We start from the raw sequence: 17,011 nt of genomic DNA on the forward strand, positions 1-17,011 counted from the left end.
AACAAACCTCAGAGCGCCTGGGAAAAGGGGGCGGGACAGGGTTTTTCCTCCCCATCTTGTTCAGAAGGAAACTGATTTCTTATCTAAAGAGGCCAGGCATCTGGTGAGCAGCCGAAGCAGAACTTGGCTTCTAATCTCGGGGTGGAGGGTCTGTGTGTGTGTGCGTGTGTGTGCTTAGTCGTTCAGTTGTGTTCAACTCTGCGACCCCATGGACTGCAGCCCGCCAGGCTCCTCCGTCCATGGGGATTCTCCAGACAAGAATACTGGAGTGGGTTGCATGCCCTCCTCCAGGGAATCTTCCCAACCCAGGGACTGAACCTGCATCTCCTGCATTGCAGGCAGATTCTTTACTGCTGAGCCACCAGGAAAGCCTGTATGTCTGTGCTTTGGGGACCACCTTATCCCTGGCCCTGTAGGTAGATAGGGCAGCTCCTTTGAACATGCCTGGCATGAGTTCCTGCTCAAGAAACTCCTTTCCTTCCTGTAAAGCAGGAACTTGGAGCTAGTCTAAGACTGCGCTCATGAAGGAGGAAGCTGGAGTCGGAGACAGCAGGGAGGAGTCAGGCCGCTGAGCCCTCCAAGGCAGGCACCGCCCTGGGAGAGGATGAGGGGAGCCACACCAGTGTGGAAATGGTACCACTCTGAAGCGAGAGTGGCACAGAGCTCCCCTCGCCCAGCCCCCACCAGGCTGGGAGAGTTTTCCCTGGGGAAGGGTGGCTCCCAGGGTTGGGGTGAAGCTGGGTGAATTTAGATGTACTTGACACACTCACTGGGGCTTCCCCAGTGGCTCGGCAGTAAAGAATCTGCCTGCAATGCAGGAGACACAGGTTTCATCCCTGGGTCGGGAAGATCCCCTGGAGGAGGGCATGGCAACCCACTCCAGTATTCTCGCCTGGAGAATCCCATGGACAGAGGAGCCTGGCGGGCTACAGTCCGTGGGGTCCCAAAGAGTCAGACACAACTGAAGCAACTGAGCACGTACGCACGCACGCACGCACGATACACTCATTGGTGGAAACAAGGCCCAGGTCACTTACTAGTTGTGGGAGCCTGGGGAGCTTGGGATAGTTCTTTCACCTCTCTGAGCCTCTGTTTACTCATCTGTCCAGTGGGGATCATAGTGGACACTTGAGATTTGTGGTAACAGCACTTAGGATCTAGGTGGTGCTTAGTAAATAGGAATTAGCTCCTCCTTCCATCTCGTAGCAAGTGGGAGCCCACTGCAAGGGCTCAGCAAACGTTTGGGTCTGTGGAGCAAGGAAAGGCTTTAAGGGATCAGACTGATCAGAAGGTACGAATACGAGGTACAGCCCTTGGCTTTGTGGGATGTAAAAGTTTCTGTTGCAAGGACTTCCCTGGTGGTCCAGTGGCTAAGACTCTGTGCTCCCAATGCTGGGGGCCTGGGTTCAATCCCTGATCAGGGAAATAGATGCCCATGCTGCAACTAAGACCCAGCACAACCAAATAAATATATTTTCTTTAATGCTTCTGCTGCAGAGAAGCTTTGCTTCAAGGGCCAGTTTCTGCCCCCTCCCTCAGCCCCTAGGCTGTCTGTCTATTGTAGGTGCCCGGAGTTTTCAGGCTGTTCACATTCAGAAGAACCTTGGGTTGCAGAGTGTGGGACAGCACTGCCCACAGCAGAGAAAGGCCCACTATACTAACGGTCCCTGTCTCTCCCTTAGACTAAGATCACACCTTTCTGATGATTCCTTGATGCGGTGGTACCCACACCTTCACCTGGACAAATCTTCTCCCGTTCTCTTCAGGGGACACAGCCCTTCCAAAACCAACAGAGCAGCTGTCAGGACAGGTCACAAAATCCTTGTCCTGCCCTGACCTCTGTCCAGTCCCGTCTCCCCCTCGCCCCAGCCTTGGCTCTAGCTCCCATCCCTCACTCTCGTTCATCCAAGTCCAAGCTCCTTAACTCCAGGCTGCCTATCCTGAATCCTCTAAGGCTCATCCTGCAAAAGCCTCCATGCTGCTTTCATTTGGCAGAATCTGGGGAAGGGAAGGGCTTCCCATGTGGCTCAGTGGTAAAGAATCTGCCTGTAATGCAGGAGACCTGGGTTCGATGCCTGGGTTGGGAAGATGCCCTGGAGGAGGGCATGGCAACCCACTCCAGTCTTTCCTGGATAATCCCATGGACAGAGAAGCCTGGCGGGCTACAGTCCATGGAGTTGCACAGAGTTGGACACAACAGAGTGGCTGAACATACACGCTCGCACGCACAGGGTTGGGGAGGCAGAGAGAGGAGGCTTCTGAGACAGATCTGCCCTGGAGGGACTCTGATGAGGGACAGATACTCTGAAGATATGATTTAAAGTAGGAAATACTCTGGACCTTGGAGATCTGGACAGTAGTGGGGAGCCATCACTTCTGGAGGGATCAGAGCACCTTCCAGAGGTGGGAGCTTTGGTAGGAGATGGACATATTACATAAACATGGAAGAGAACAACATTCCTAGTGGCTCAACAGAATAATAAAAATGCACAGCATGTACAAAACTGGATGCACCCAGTTTTGCTCCAGTGTAGAATTTGTGGAAGAAAATTGTAAAGATCAAGCAGGAAAGGTAAGTTAGGGCCAGGTTTTGAACTCTCCTCTCGCATTCCAGACTAAGGCCATCCATCCATTCCACAAACTGTCGTGCCCCTTTATGAGAACTGAAACACAGATAGGAACTCAGTCTCATCCTTTACAGTAATCAACCTGGGATAGGGGTTGGGGGTGCCCAGGAATCTTGGCGGGAGTCTCAGGAAAAATCTGGATCTACCAGATCCATGGAGAGACTGAGAATCTGTTTCTTTTAAATCATGTTGGCGGAGGCGAAATGTACTTTCAGGAAGAGGACGCACAGGAAGAGCCCTGTAATCATAAGGGTGGTTGGTTTTCAGCTGTGCAGCCCGGCTGAATGCGACGACACTGCTAAGGCTGCTTGATGACTTGACTTTTAGGCTCAAGGGAAAAACAAAGCAAAGAACATGTTATGTAGAAGGCAAATGCTGTCAAGCTCAGTAATGAAAATATCGAGGTTCAGACAGCTGAAGTGGGGAGGCAGAGGCAAGGGGTTCAGAGGAAAGGGGAGGACCCGATGCTGATTGCTTGGCTGTATGGCGTGAAAAGATATCGCTTACAGTGGAAGACTCAAGAAATAAAGATCCAAGGCTATTACTTCAGTTATAAAAATGATTAATAGAGGATGTAAAACAGGTACACAAATAATTATGTTGACATGTGGGCAGGGGAGGCTGGCTGTGATTTTAACAACCTGACTCATCATTAGCAGGACTCTAGAGGTAAGACCTAAAATTTCAGACAACAGCCAGCCACAAAAACATTTATTTACCAGCATGGAAATAAGGACCAGAAGCAAGTCCAAAATGAGGTAAGAAGCTGATTCTTTCTGGGCAGTGAAGATGAGGTGAAACAGGAGAGTTGGCGCGAAACTGTCGTTCGCAACCCCACACTTTCTTCTTTCTTTTTTTTTGGGGAGGGCATGTAGTTGGGCTTACAGGATCTTAATTCTTTGCCCAGGGATTGAACCCATGCCCCTGTGGTGGAAGTGAGGAGTCTTAACCACTGGACCACCAGGGAAGTCCCTCCTCACACATGTTTAATTTTGATTTAAGAAAAATGAAGTGTATAGTCACTATTCTTTACATATTGGGAGCCAGTAAGAGAGTTGGTTCCTTGGCCGGTGACGAGGCTGTCTGGGTAATCAGTATTCATGTATGACTTAGAATAAATAAAACACGGATAATGCACAAAGTGTGAAAGATACAAAGGGTGTGCAATGACGCTTCCTCTGCTCCTGGTCCTAGCTCTCTAGAGACAACCAATGCTATCTCTTTTTTTCCTTTCCAGAGAGTTCATACTTATACATCCAAATACAGATACACAGTATGTACATTTTTCTCCCTCCACTTTCTCTCACAGAATAGTTTTTAAAACACAGATGAAAACCTTCTCTACCCACTGGCCATCACCTTGAATTTGCCTTTTGTCAACTGATCTGAGGTTGTTCCCTATCAGCAACGAGCTTCCTTGTTTGTCTTCTTTACGGTTGGATGGTATTCATGTTTGGATGTGGCAACAATGAATGATCTTGTCTATTTCCACTCAGTTCCACCAACCCCGTGAGTCATCAAACTTTCAGATTTTGTTGTCATTGTAGGTGAAAACTGGGATCTCGGTCAATTTTTTATTTTAATTTCTTCTCTTCATATGGTTAAGAGCCATCTGTTTGGTTTTTTTTTTTTTTCCTGTGAACTGATGGTTCCTATCTTTTGCCCATTTATATGAATCAATCCTTTTCTTATTAATTAGTAGGGGCTGTTTATTAGGGAAAGTAGTCCTTTGATTTTTTTTTTTTTTTTTTAAACCCCTTCCTCCCCGCCGAGACCCTCTTGCTCTGGCTGGGCCGTCCGCCGCCGCCGCCGCCGCCACCGCAGCACTAGCACTTCGGTTCCCTCTGTCACCCGGCGCCCAGTCCTTTGATTATTGATTATTAACAATTACAAATATTTCTTCCTAGTTTGTCCTTTGCCTTTGGACTTTGCCTGTAGGTCTTTGTCACACATCATGTTTTGATTTTTATGTAGGTAGTTTTTTCAGTCATTTATGGCTTCAGGGGTTTGTGTTCTATTAATAATTCAGAAAGGTCTCTTGGAGATTAACACAAATTCTCCCATGGTTTCTTGCAGGACTTTTGCTTTCTTTTCTTTCACTGGGATTAGTGGCCCAGAGAATCTTTTTTTTTTTTTTTTTTTCATTCATTTATCTATTTTTGGCTGCACCTGGTCTTCATTGCTGCATGCAGTCTTTCTCTAGTTGTGGTGAGTGGGGGCTACTCTTTAGTTATGGTGCTTGGGTTTCTCATTGTGGTGGCTTCTTTGGTTTCAGTCCATGGCTTCAGTTGCCCCTCGGCGTGGGGAATCTTTCCTGACCAAAGGGATCAAAACCATGTTCCCCACATTGGTAGGCGGATTCTTAACCAGTGGAACACCCCAGAAGTCCCTCCTTTTTCTTCTTTTTAGAAATTGTTCAAATCTTTTATCTACTGGAAGTTTTTATTAGTGTAAAGTGTGAAGTGTGTATCCAACTTACATTTTTCCCCAGCTGGCTAGTGAGAGTGTGTTTTTGAGAAAGAAAAGATAAGGGACAGGAAGGTAGGGCAGTGAGCAGAGCAGTAGAAGAGGAAGTTTCCCTGGCAGCAAGTGGAGAAGAAACTGGAGGTGGCATGAGAGACAGGAACTGTTGAGATCATCCGGGGGGAAAGGTAAGCCCAGGTGTGCCTAAACTAGGGCAGGGACAGCAGGAAAGATGAGAAGATGGGGAGGGTGGTCCTGGAGAAGAAATCTACAGGACTCAGTTACAGACTCAACCAGAAACAGCAAAAGAAGATGTCTATCTCTGGCCCCAGGCAGGCCATTAGCAGAGAGAAAGAGAACTGAGTGTTCAGTGTTTTGGCTTCACATAAGCAGAGTGCAAGGATTCATGGAAGCCTCTTTGGGAAACGCCGGGGAGGTGTTCAACAAAGTGGTGGAAGGGTGAGACAGAGTATCAGAGGTCTGGGGGATGAATTTCCCTCTTGCTCTCTTGAGGGTCCAGAAGATCCCCTGGAGAAGAAAATGGCAACCCACTTCAGTATTATTGCCTGGGAAATCCCGTGGACAGAGGAGCCTGGCGGGCTATAGTCCATGGGGTCGGACTATAGCCGGACACGACTTAACGACTGAAACAAGGAGTCTTGAGGGCCTAGTATGTTACACATTCAGTCCCTAAGTTAGACATGGATGTGCCCCACCCTGAAGGCTCTGGCATTTATGCAACCTGTAGGCGGGACTGGTTTAATGAGGTGAATCAGACTTGTTCCGGACAAACTGGAAGGTAGGAAGCCTAAAACTGAGGCCACAGGAAGGATCCTCTCTTTATACACCCTTTTACAATTTTCAAAGTATTCATACTTGGTTGTCGTTGGTGGGTCCCATTTTTAAAGATGGAGAACTGGTTCTGAACAAGTGAGTTGTCCCCCGCACTGTTCCCAGAGGAATTCGTAGCAGAGCCTGAAATTAATAATAATAGGGACTTCCCTGGCGGTCCAATGGTTAAGACAAGACTCCCGCTTCCAAAGCACGGGCCACATGGTAACAATAATAGTAATAATAATGACTTACATTTCTAGAGCACTATCGCACCAAGCTAAACTATTTAGGAACAAGAGTTACATCACTTAATCCTCATAACCCTGTAATCAAGCAGGAGGCATAGGTGGGCTTCTTACCCCTCAACCAAGGAAGCCAGACTTTCCAAACCAGAAGCGCCCTCTGCCCCCTCCCAGCTCTTTGGTCCAGTCGTCGCCCCCGGCTTGCTCACCTCCTGCCCTCCCACCCAAAAAGCAGGTCAGCATTCCAATCCTAGGCTGGACTGACCCCGACACTCGCCTCGCCATTTTCGAAGGCGAGGAAACTGAGGACCGTGGATGAGAAAAAGCCACGAACACAGGCGATCGGCGGTCGTCAGGAAGCCAGGCGGCGAAGCTCACTGGCCACCGACCCTGCGGAAGCGTCGTGGGCCGCGGGCGCCGTCTGCCCGGGCACTGCAGCCCAGGTCGGAACAGAGCGCCGGGCTCCCAAGGCCTCTAGGCGAAGCCGGGAGGCTAAGGGGGCGTGGCCTCCAGGGCCGTACCACGAGCGCGGATTCTCAGGGGGGAGGCCTAGCCCCTAGAAGCGAGCGCATGGCCGGGTTGGGGAGGAGCGGCTCCGTCGCTGGCCACGCCTCCACCCCCGCGACCGGCGCGGGCGGTGGTAGCGCCTCAGTGGTGTGGGCCTGCGTCCTGCTCAGATGTCTCGAGTGCAGCCGGACGCCTGTGGTGAGTGCGTTCGTTCTCTAGTGGCCAGATTGGGATTGGTGGGGTTCGGGCGCCAGGGTTCCGGGTGCCGAGGCTCCGGGGCCCGACGCCTTCTGGCTGCCTCGGCCGCCGGGGCTCCCGGCGCGGGGACGGGCTCTAGGGCCGGGTCGGCTGCCTGTTTGGCCCGCCGCTCCCGCGGAAAGCGCGGCCCCCATCTCGGCCCTTCTTGGGGGTGGCCCTTCCCCCCGCCGCCCCCTAGCTGACCTCTTGCGGATGCTTGAGGGTCGTCGTTTCCACGGCCTAGGGCGCACTACGGGCCCCGTCGACGGAGAATTGGGTCTCGGCGTGAGAAAACTCGGGCTCCAGCCCTCCACGCCTTCATCCTCGGGCTAAACCACTTTTCCTCTCCGAGCCTCAGTTTTTCAGTCTGTACAGTGGGCCTCAGGAGCCGGCCCGTTCTTGGGTTCAGTCACGTAGGACGCGCTCGAGTGTGGGTGGGACCCCAGCCTGGCCGCGCAGCATCAGGTGGACTCAGGGGAGCCCGCAAGGCCGGCCTCTCCTGGGAAACGTTCTCGGTGCCGGCGGCATCCCCGGGAGACAGTGCTCCTCGCGGGCAGGGGTTTGCCGGGCTCTGCTGGGTAGCCATGACCTTCTTCGCTCTTGGGAGCAATTGGGTAAAAGGGCGAGGTCTCCTGGGCGGCGGGGGCACTTGACCTCGACTTTTTCGCTTTTTCATTTCTTCACGAGAGTCACCATTGTGTGAGCCGGTGACCACACTGAGAAATTCGGGGCCACTTCAAAGAACGTGGCTACCTCCTCTCAAGACCAGCAAACTACAGCCTTCCCTCTGAGCTTGGCGGGAGTGGAGAATAGCGCTAAGACCAAGGGAGATGGGGCTGGAATGGGTAGTCCTGGGTCTGACACCTTGGCATCTTGGCAGGACCACAGGTTTTTACAGTCTCTGTTAGGCCCCCCCACCAGGTTGAAATTCAAGAGAGGGTCTTGAAGAGTGACTTTGAGAACTGTGACATTCCACCTAAGTGAGCTTTTAACTAACTTCTGTGATCCAGTATCTTCACTGTGTGTTACTGTAGTTCACAGGCCGGCCTGTTTGGGGAGAAGACATTGATTCATTAACCACTCACAAGTTCTATCTACACAAATCCCTTTTGAGTGGTTATGGGGTTGTCTTGATCAGGAAAAAGTCCAAAAGTCTAAGTTAATAAAGCAGTGAACCCAGAAGAAATCACTTTCTTTTCTTTGTGTCCCTCTAAGGAATTTTCATTTTCTTTTTGAAGAGTGGTCAGTTCTTGAGCCTCTCATGATTTTAATAATACCTAGTTTAATCATGTCTAAAAAAAATAGATCTGCATTTCAGAGAATGGAATATTGGCTTCCAACTGGGTTGTAGTGTTGACAGCTTCACAGTGATGATAACTCTTCCCAAATCCTTCCTGTCTAGCACTTGAAAATGTAATAGGTAGGTTTGAGGTGAAAGGAGCCCCAGGGATGTACTTCAGCACCTGGAAACAGCTTTGACCAAAGCCAGCATGAGTGAGGCAGCTGAAACTCCTGAGTGATAGGGGTTTGTAAACAATTCATGAGATGTTTCAGATGTTTGTTTTTAGACAAGCCAGAAATTTTAGGACCTGCTGGCCACTCTGAATTGATCCCTTGACTCTTTGAAAATCAGAATCTGAGTTAAATAAAGTTCATGTGTACTTAGGAGAGAGACCATTTGAAATCAGAACTGCTTGGCAAATTGAGCACATTTACTCACAAACTTTTCAAGTTCATTAAAAGTGTAGCTCTTAAGCAATCCTTTCTTTTTTTTTTTTTTTTAGTTTCTCTTCCTTTGGGATGCTTCTTTAATTGCAGAGCTTTTCATGGTTCCAGAGAGTCCAACTGCCATTGCAACATCTCTTCTTCCTCACACTTTGGAAGGGGCTGAGCCCTGGATGGGGTGGTGTGGGCTGGCAGTATCAGGGAACCTGAGTCCCATCTCAGGCACGAGCACTGTGTGCCGTTCACCGAACCACCCCAAGCCCAGGGGCCTCAGTTTAGTGCTACGGGATTTAACTTAGGTGTCAGATTGATTTAACAATTAACATCAGAATAAAAGTGAAATAGAGAAATGATGGTTTTTATAAAAATATATTTTATTCTGTTTACGGAAATGCTAAGTGCTCATTATTTTTGAAAATACTATTATAGAAATACTCAACATGATAGTGATATAACAGTGAACATCCTTCATAGCCTTACACTGAGACAAAAAATTATTGCTAGTCATGTAATATATATTCTCCAGATGTTTTTCCTTATATATAAAAGCACTTATTACCTAGATTTTGTTCTTTTACTTAAAACAGCAGGAATTTTCTACTATTGAAATTTAAGACAGAGAATTAAGATGAAACTAGTCATGCTGTTGTGAGTCTTACTTTTTATTACTTAACATGATGTCTTTCTATAACACGACGTAAATAGCTACCTCATTTCTGTTTTAAAACCTCATTCCTTTTAAAAATGACAGTAGCCCAGTAACCAATATGATTGAAAAAAATTTTTTGTTTGCGGCCTTTTACTGTTATGAATTCTGCTATAGGGATTAGCCTTGTTCTTTATCTCTTGGCAATTGGACAAATATTTTTATATAATGAATTCTTAGAAGTGGAAGAGCTAGAATATTTATGAGCTTTAAAAGTATTCATTTAACAGGTAGTGACTACCTCCAATATACAGATGCTCTTTGAGGTGTCGTGCCTATAGCAGTGGAGAAAATAGACAGGTCCTCTGTGGATTTGACACATGGCTTGTCAAATGATGATGTAATTTCAGACTTAACTTTTAGTTATATGTCAGTTTCATTTGAAAATTAAAATCAGAAAAAAGTGCAGTGGAGAAATGACTTTTTTCTAAGAGTGTATTTTTTCTGTTTACAAAAATATTCAGTACTCGTTATGAAAAGACTATTATTATAGGAAATTCCCTGCTAGCCCAGTGGTTAGGACTCCTCAGTTTCACTCCAGAGGACATGGGTTAACGATTCTTGGTCCTGCAAGCTGAGTGGCACAGCCAGAAAAGAAAAAAAGACAATTACAGAAATGTGCAATATAGACAAAGAACATTCTTCTTAGCCTTACACTGAGACATTTTCCATATGGAAAAAAATAGTACAAAGGAGTATGTGTGTTTGTAAAAAAAAAAAGTATGACTTTAAATGTCAGTAGATATTGCCAAACTTCCCTCCAAAAATCTTAACCTTACATTCCCACCAACAGAGATGCGTCGTTTTTAATTCCTAATCCTGAGGCCAGTCGCTAGCCGCTAACAGCAGCCGTGCTTTTATTTCAGGAAAAGTAGGTGCAGGACACTTTGTGCTGTTTGTATGAGGTATACGTGTTTTTCTCTTTCTTTCAAGTTCTTCTGATGATCCCAAAGCCTGGTGTTTCCATGCCCAGTTCACCCCCAGGAAGGCTGTCTCAGAGGTGAAATCACTTGCTCAAGTCCATGATGGTAAAACTAAGGCCTCACGCAGGGCCGTTTGCCTTCAGAGCCCTCCCTGCTCTCTTTGTGCGCTGTTACCTCATTTTCTGACTGTAGAGGACATTCTTTTGTGGGGGGAGTGGAAGGAAATCTCCTAATACATGGTATTACTGAGTAATATAATTGTTCTTCCTCGATTCTGTTACTGCAGTGTGCAAGTGTGTGCATCTCAGATGTCTCACCATGCATCTCATTATAGTGTAAGAAACATGAGAGTATCTCATAGAGAGATAGATGAAGCCAGTTCTTTTATGATCATCATTATTATCATCATCACCATCATCATCATCATTATACAAACTATAGGCCAAACCTTGTGTTCCCAGAAAAGCTCCTGGGTTGGAGGCAGCACTTCAGTTTCTGTTTAACAGGCACCAGCTTGTACAGGCCCACACCTGGCCTTACTTTCTTCATCCATGAAGCGGAGGAGAGTCCCTGCCCCACTGCCTCCTGGAACAGCCCAAGGGGTGTTTATTTTTGGCAGTGAATTCTCTGTGTTCTTGGATACGTTTCCATCCCTGAGGAGGGACACTTGAAAGACACATATTTGGCCTCTAGGGTCTAAACTACTGTGCGTAGGGTCTGGTTCAGCCCTGGCGAAGGGTCTGGTTCAGCCCTGGCAAACGCTCATGGGGAGGGGACCAAACAGAAGTAAACAACGATGGCAGAATGTGTTGAGCTCCTTCTGGATTTAAGGTGTGCGAGGCATTTCCTCTTGGTGTTGAGCCCACCGTGCCCTGGGGAATGCTCAGGAAGAGCTCTCTTTCAGAGAATTTCTTTTTTTTTTTTTGCCTGTCCTGGGTCAGTATTGCAGCACGCGGACTTTCTCTAGTTGCCCATTGGCGTTTGGATCTTAATTCCCCACCCGGGGATCGAACCTGTGTTCGAAGGCAGACTCTCAACCACTGGACCACTAGGGAAGTCCCTGGGACACTCTCTTTATGTGGGGTATCCTGCAAGGCTCAGCATAAGAGTGGGTGTCTGAGTTGGATCTTGGAGGTTAGATGGGAATTCCCTGAGCCCACCAGGGCACACCAGCTCTGGGGCATGTAAGAGTGTAGGTTGCCTGAGGCTTGGAAGTGATTGGGGCTTATCTGAAGGGGTCTTGTGAACCATGCTACGTGATAGGAAGGCTTTTAAATAGGTCAGGGATGTGGCTAGCACAGAACACTGTATTCTTGTCTTACTTCCCTATAGGTGAATCCATCATTTAGGAAGCTGACTCTGCCTAAATCTGTATCATACCATTTTAGAGCTCTACATCCTCAAAAGTGTTTTTTCTTCCCTATCCCCCTCCCCAAGTGAGGTGTTTACAATAGCTGTGCACCTGCGGGTGTGTGCATGTGTAATGGTGGCAGAGGAGTGCCATTGTGCAAACCATGGCTCTTTGAAGGCTGGTGGCTGCTGTTGGTTGGGTCCTTTGGAGCCAAATTCATCCACCTCTGTTATGCCTGATGCTGGTTGGCATGGCAACATGCTCAGGAATGTTGTGAACAAAGCAGCTGGGGGACCTGGTCCTTTTTCTGGGTGGCTTGTGGAGAAAGCCACTGATATGGGGGGCTTATTTATTTCACTTATAAAGAGGGGCTCCGGTGGGGGTGAACATCTAAGAATTATCCTTTCTTTGGACTGCTAGAGGGTGAGGCATTCTGATCTGGACAGAGCTCAGAGAATTGTACACGTGCTTCCCCAAAATTAATCTGTTTCAAGGCTAAACTAGAACAAAATGATGGGCGAAACTGTGATGCCCTCAGCCAAAGACTGTTTTTCAGAAAACTGGATTCTTTGGGAGGTGACCTGTGGTAGGAAAATAGAATGGAAAAAAGCAGACTCTTGTCCCCTGGTTATAATCAGAGAGGAAGACAGACTGTAAGGGTACTCTGATGTGGGGTTATGTAATTCGCTTCTAAGTGAAAGTCACGAATGATGTTTAGTCATTTTTTAAAAAAATCTCCCTGAGTTCTTATCTCCAGTGCCTTCTCCCGTGGCCCTGCCCACCCCATTCCTTTTGCCTGAGCTTAGCCTTTCATATCACCTTGGAGCACCTTGGTCAGGTAAGAGCGCCTTAAGAGCACCTTGACCTCAAGAAACTTTGATCCTCGCAGCATACACCGTGTCCTTGAGCTGGGTGGGCCGGGTCTGTACAAAGGTTTGAGGGCTGGGTAGGAACACGTGAATTTGTGCTCAGCTCTGAACCCCGTGTGCTGACTCTCTATCTGTAGCTTGCTTGAGGTCAGCTTTCAGCACTGTAAACAGGGGTGGCGGTTCTTAAAAACCCAGGACAGTGCATCAGCCAATTGTGCCCGGCTTCTTTCAGGGGTGGGGTTTAGGGAGGTATGCATTCCAGTCACGGGAGAGTGGCCCACTAGGAATTTGTGGTCTTGTGAAGAAGGGCATTTATCGGTTTCAGTTAGGGTTGCAGAACCTTTGTGATTATGAAACCACACGGCGTTACCTGGACACATTGGACACAGTCACTTATGTAATGTGATTTGCAAATTTTAAAAGGTCATTGAGCATGACAGCAGAAATGGGCAAGCCTGTCCCTCCTGAAACCCTCACCAGTGAGGTCTCTGGCCCTGCTAATGACCTCACCATCCCCTGGTCCCTGAAGCTCTAAGGACAGAGGACATTTCCACTTTCCCTCATATTCTCTCTGGGTTGCCACCAGCACTTAGTCCCGACAGTTTTTAGTCTTTGAATCCCCTTCCGCTGCTGCGGTCTTTCTGTGGCCCCTGTCATTTCCTGCCTCACCAGCCCTCGAATTGGCCTCCCCGCATCCATAATTCTCCCTCCCGCTCCTCCCCATCATTTCTCATGATCTGTCCATGGTACCATTGCTCATTATCACTCTTTGCTCAAGAATACAGTCTCACTGTCTTAATGCTTTCTGTTTATTTTTCCTCTTTCTTCATCTGCTTCCAACAAGAATATGGAAGTGTTCAATCACTTTAGTCGAGTCTGACTCTCTGCGACCCCATGGACTGTAGCCCACCAGGCTCCTCCATCCATGGGATTCTCCAGGCAAGAATACTGGAGTGGGTTGCCATTCCCTTCTCCAGGCTGTCCTCCCGACCCAGGGATCATACCCACATCTCCTGCGTTACAGGTAGATTCTTTTCCTACCTAGGAAGCCCGAATTCTTTAACATCTTGAACCACCTGGGAAGCCTGAATATGGAAGTAACTTATAATAAGGAGCCTCATTCTCCCTCTCCCTAATGGCAGCGTGGTTGGAATAGAATGTGATTTGTCGGGGACAGAGAAATCCCCACCGTTTCCGCATATGTCAGCCAGCACGTGGAACAGCGCCAGGTGTGCGGTAGGCCCTCAGAAACACTAATGGGATGAGTGGAGGGTGAGTGCCTCTGGTTTCTCTCTGCCCAGTGTCTTGCCAAACTTTCTGCTGCATATTGACTGAGATGCCAGTATTGGGTCTCATCTGTATTTTTTAAAGATTATTCTAAGACACAATATGAATTTTGGTACAATTTTAGTTTTCCATCTAGTTGTGACATTTTAAATGTTTCAAATTCCTCCTGCCTTTGGTAGTTGATTCAGTAATTGTTTTTTAATTGAAGAAGGGAAAGAACTTCTGTACTGCCCCTCCATAATATTAATAGCATTTTAAGCTTTGCCTTGTCCGGAAAAGGTGGTGAAGGGCGTGCAAGTGGGTAATCAAGTGGCTCTGATGCCAGTTGGTCTAGGTTGAAATCCTGGTTCTAACGCTTATCAGTTCCCTGACTTTAGACAAGGTACTCTGATCACCGTGCTAGTTGTAGCTCCTATACCTCAGAGCATTGGTGTGAGGAGGAAAATAAATAGTGGAAAGTCCTAATGTGTGTGCTTCATAACCTGGTAACTGTTGTTACGGTTAGTGTTTATTTAGGAAAATAAAGTAGATGAGGTAAATAGAAAATGATGAGACCTAGGGATAAGGCTAGTGTATGGCTGCTGGAGGCTGTTTGGCCTTGTCTTGAATTTCCTGATGTCTGGAACAAAGAGAGGAAGACGCACCAGGAGGTGGGAGTGCCTGCTGATGGATACAGCTTTCCTTTGTTGGGGGAAAGGGGTGATGAAAATGTCCTGGAGGTCGTTAATGGTGCTGCTTGCAGAGCGGGTGAACATACTGAAAACCACAGAATCGTACACTTTGGGAATTTGGGAGTGTGTGAATTATATCTTGATTTTTATATCAGGACTTCCCAGGTGGCACAGTGGATAAGAATCTGCCTGCCAGTGCAGGGAACATGGGTTCAGTCCCTGGTCCAGGAAGATTCCACATGCCTTGGAGCATCTAAGCCCACGTGCTCCAACTACTGAGCCCCCTTGCTTCAGCAGCTGAAGCCTGCACACCGAGAGCCCGTGCTCCTCAACAAGGGAAGCCACCGTGATGAGAAGCCTGTGCACCACAACTCGAGAGTAGCCCCTACTCTCCGCAACTGGAGAAAGCCCGCCCATAGCAACGAAGACCCAGCCCAGCCATAAATAAATAAATAAAATTTTAGAAAGAAAATATTAATACTATTTGCTTTAAAAAAATCAGACCAATAAGCTGAATTTTTCTTCCTCGTATTAAGAGAACACGGTCAGGCAGTCCACAGCTCAGCAGCTTGTGGTTTAGTGCAGGTGGTATAATAACCATGGACACTTTTATAGGCACCATGAGACAATCCTCTATCCCCACAGGGTCTGATTCTTCACGACTCGTTCATGCTGTTCTGTTGTGAACTTCAGATAACCCATCTGCCCAAACCCTGCTACCTGAAAGCGTGATATGACTCGGCAGGCAAAGATCATGGAAATGACCTTCAGTTGTGCTCATACAACTTGATTGACAACAGGCTTTTAATGGGCGGCAGTGGCCTAATGTCAAGGCAAAATACAGGCAGAGCCGGGGATCAAAACAATGCCATCTGAGGCCCGAGCCTGACCTCATGATAAAAGCTGGCCCCCGGAAAGCGCACGGCCACGTCTCTGAATGCTGGCCTCCATCAGCGCCTCCATCACTGGGTGCAGAGCTGCTGCCTGGCCTGGCCTTGTGTGGCTGCCTGGTCCTCACTGCCACGGCAGAGAGTCGGTCTTTGAACCAAAAGGCACCATCTGCTGCTGGCCCAACCTGGGGTGACCAGCCAGCCTGGGAACCACCTGGGAGGATGGTGCACCAGGATTGGGCTGCCCCCTTCTCATCTGTGGGCAGCCAGTGATGGCTAGAGCAGTGACAGGGTCTCACACGGCCATTAAATCTCCCCCTTTGAGTTACTAGCTGTGGGACCGTAAGTAATTTGCTGGTTCCTTAGGTCTTCAGGTTTGTGTCTGTGAAATGGGTGAAATATTTACCTAAACAGGCTAATCATAAGCACCAAAGAGCTTGTGTGAAGTGCCTAGCGTGGTGCTTGACCCACGGCGCTCTTTGGGTGGGTGCTGTCTCTAGGCCTGCCCTCTGCCTGCTGAGCAGGCAGGCAGCGCACGAGGTGCTGATGAGGACCCTGCAGCCTTTTTGTCCCCTGTGGTGCCCAGGGCTGGCTTTTTGAGGATCGAGGTATTAACTCTTGCTGCTCAGTGATTATGAGGAATCCTGGTTGTCAGATTCTCGAGACTGGCTGGAGAAGTCCAAAGATGATGAGTAGAACATAATGTGAGCTTTAGGAGCTTATAATCCGGTGAGAGAAGCAGATATGGAGGTAACTACAACCTGAGGCAGAGGCTGCCACGTGCCAGAGCTGTGTGTGGCCATGAAACCAGGAGCCAAGGTTTTTTGGAGGAAGTGGCACTTGTGAAGGGACAGCTTTGATGGCTACAGAAAGAAAAGGAAGACCATCCTCTGGGGGGAAGGCAGTGAAGCAGAAACAGGCAGCAGTGTAGCACGTGTGTTTTGGGGGGCTGATAGGAAGGCCTCACAGTAAGGATGCTACTGGATTTTTTAAAAAAACTTTTTAACCAATTTTCGACTTACAGAAAATTGCAAAAATAGTTGCAAGTTTTCTTATATTCCTCACCCAGCTTCCCCTGTTGTTAGCATCTTAAAAAATTATAATAAAATTAGCAAGAACAGGCAATTAAGATCAGCACGGTATCATGAACTGTAAACCAGGGGTCGACAAACTTTTTCTATAAAGGATCAGATAGTGAACACTTGAGGCTTCATGGGCCAGAGGTCTCTGTCCCAGCTACCAAGTCTGTTGCTTCAGCGAGAAAGCAGCCATAGATCATCTGTAAATGAACAAGCATGACCGTGTTCCAGTAAAACTTTGTTTTCAAAAGTAGTCAGCTAGTTGGGCATGGCATGAAGACCGTAGTTTGCCAGTCCTTGAATGAAGCTCCACCCCTCATGAGAATTTCACTTGTCTTTCCACTCATCTTCTCTCTACTCCAGGCTCTCACCCAGGATCCTACAGTGCCCCGACTTGTCAGGTGTCCTGATTCTCCTCCAGTCCCTAACAATTCTCCTTTCATAACCTTGATGCTTTAGGAGAGGGCCAGTCCATTGTTTTGTAGAATGCCCTTCAGTTTGGGTTTGACCAGTGCTTTCTTGTGATTGGTTTGAGGTTGTGCATTTGTGGCAAGAGCACAACAAAACTGGTGCTGTGCCCTTCTCAGTGTCTTGTCTCAG

At 47.9% G+C, this 17,011-nt stretch overlaps 1 protein-coding gene across 2 annotated transcripts in view; it reads left to right on the forward strand.

The window, feature by feature from the left end:
- Positions 1-6,768: 6,768 nt before the first annotated feature.
- Positions 6,769-17,011, forward strand: part of LOC133238627 (NADPH--cytochrome P450 reductase) — a 54,337-nt gene continuing 44,094 nt past the window's right edge. Inside the window, exon 1 of one of the 2 annotated variants that reach the window (XM_061401943.1) lies at positions 6,769-6,871. The gene's annotated coding sequence lies outside the window, so the exon portion shown is untranslated. Of the gene's footprint in view, positions 6,872-13,328; positions 13,509-17,011 lie in introns of those variants that run through there. The other variant, XM_061401944.1, reaches the window with a different exon arrangement.

The sequence above is a fragment of the Bos javanicus genome, chromosome 25, assembly GCF_032452875.1.
Source record: "Bos javanicus breed banteng chromosome 25, ARS-OSU_banteng_1.0, whole genome shotgun sequence".
Taxonomy (NCBI): Eukaryota; Metazoa; Chordata; class Mammalia; order Artiodactyla; family Bovidae; genus Bos; species Bos javanicus.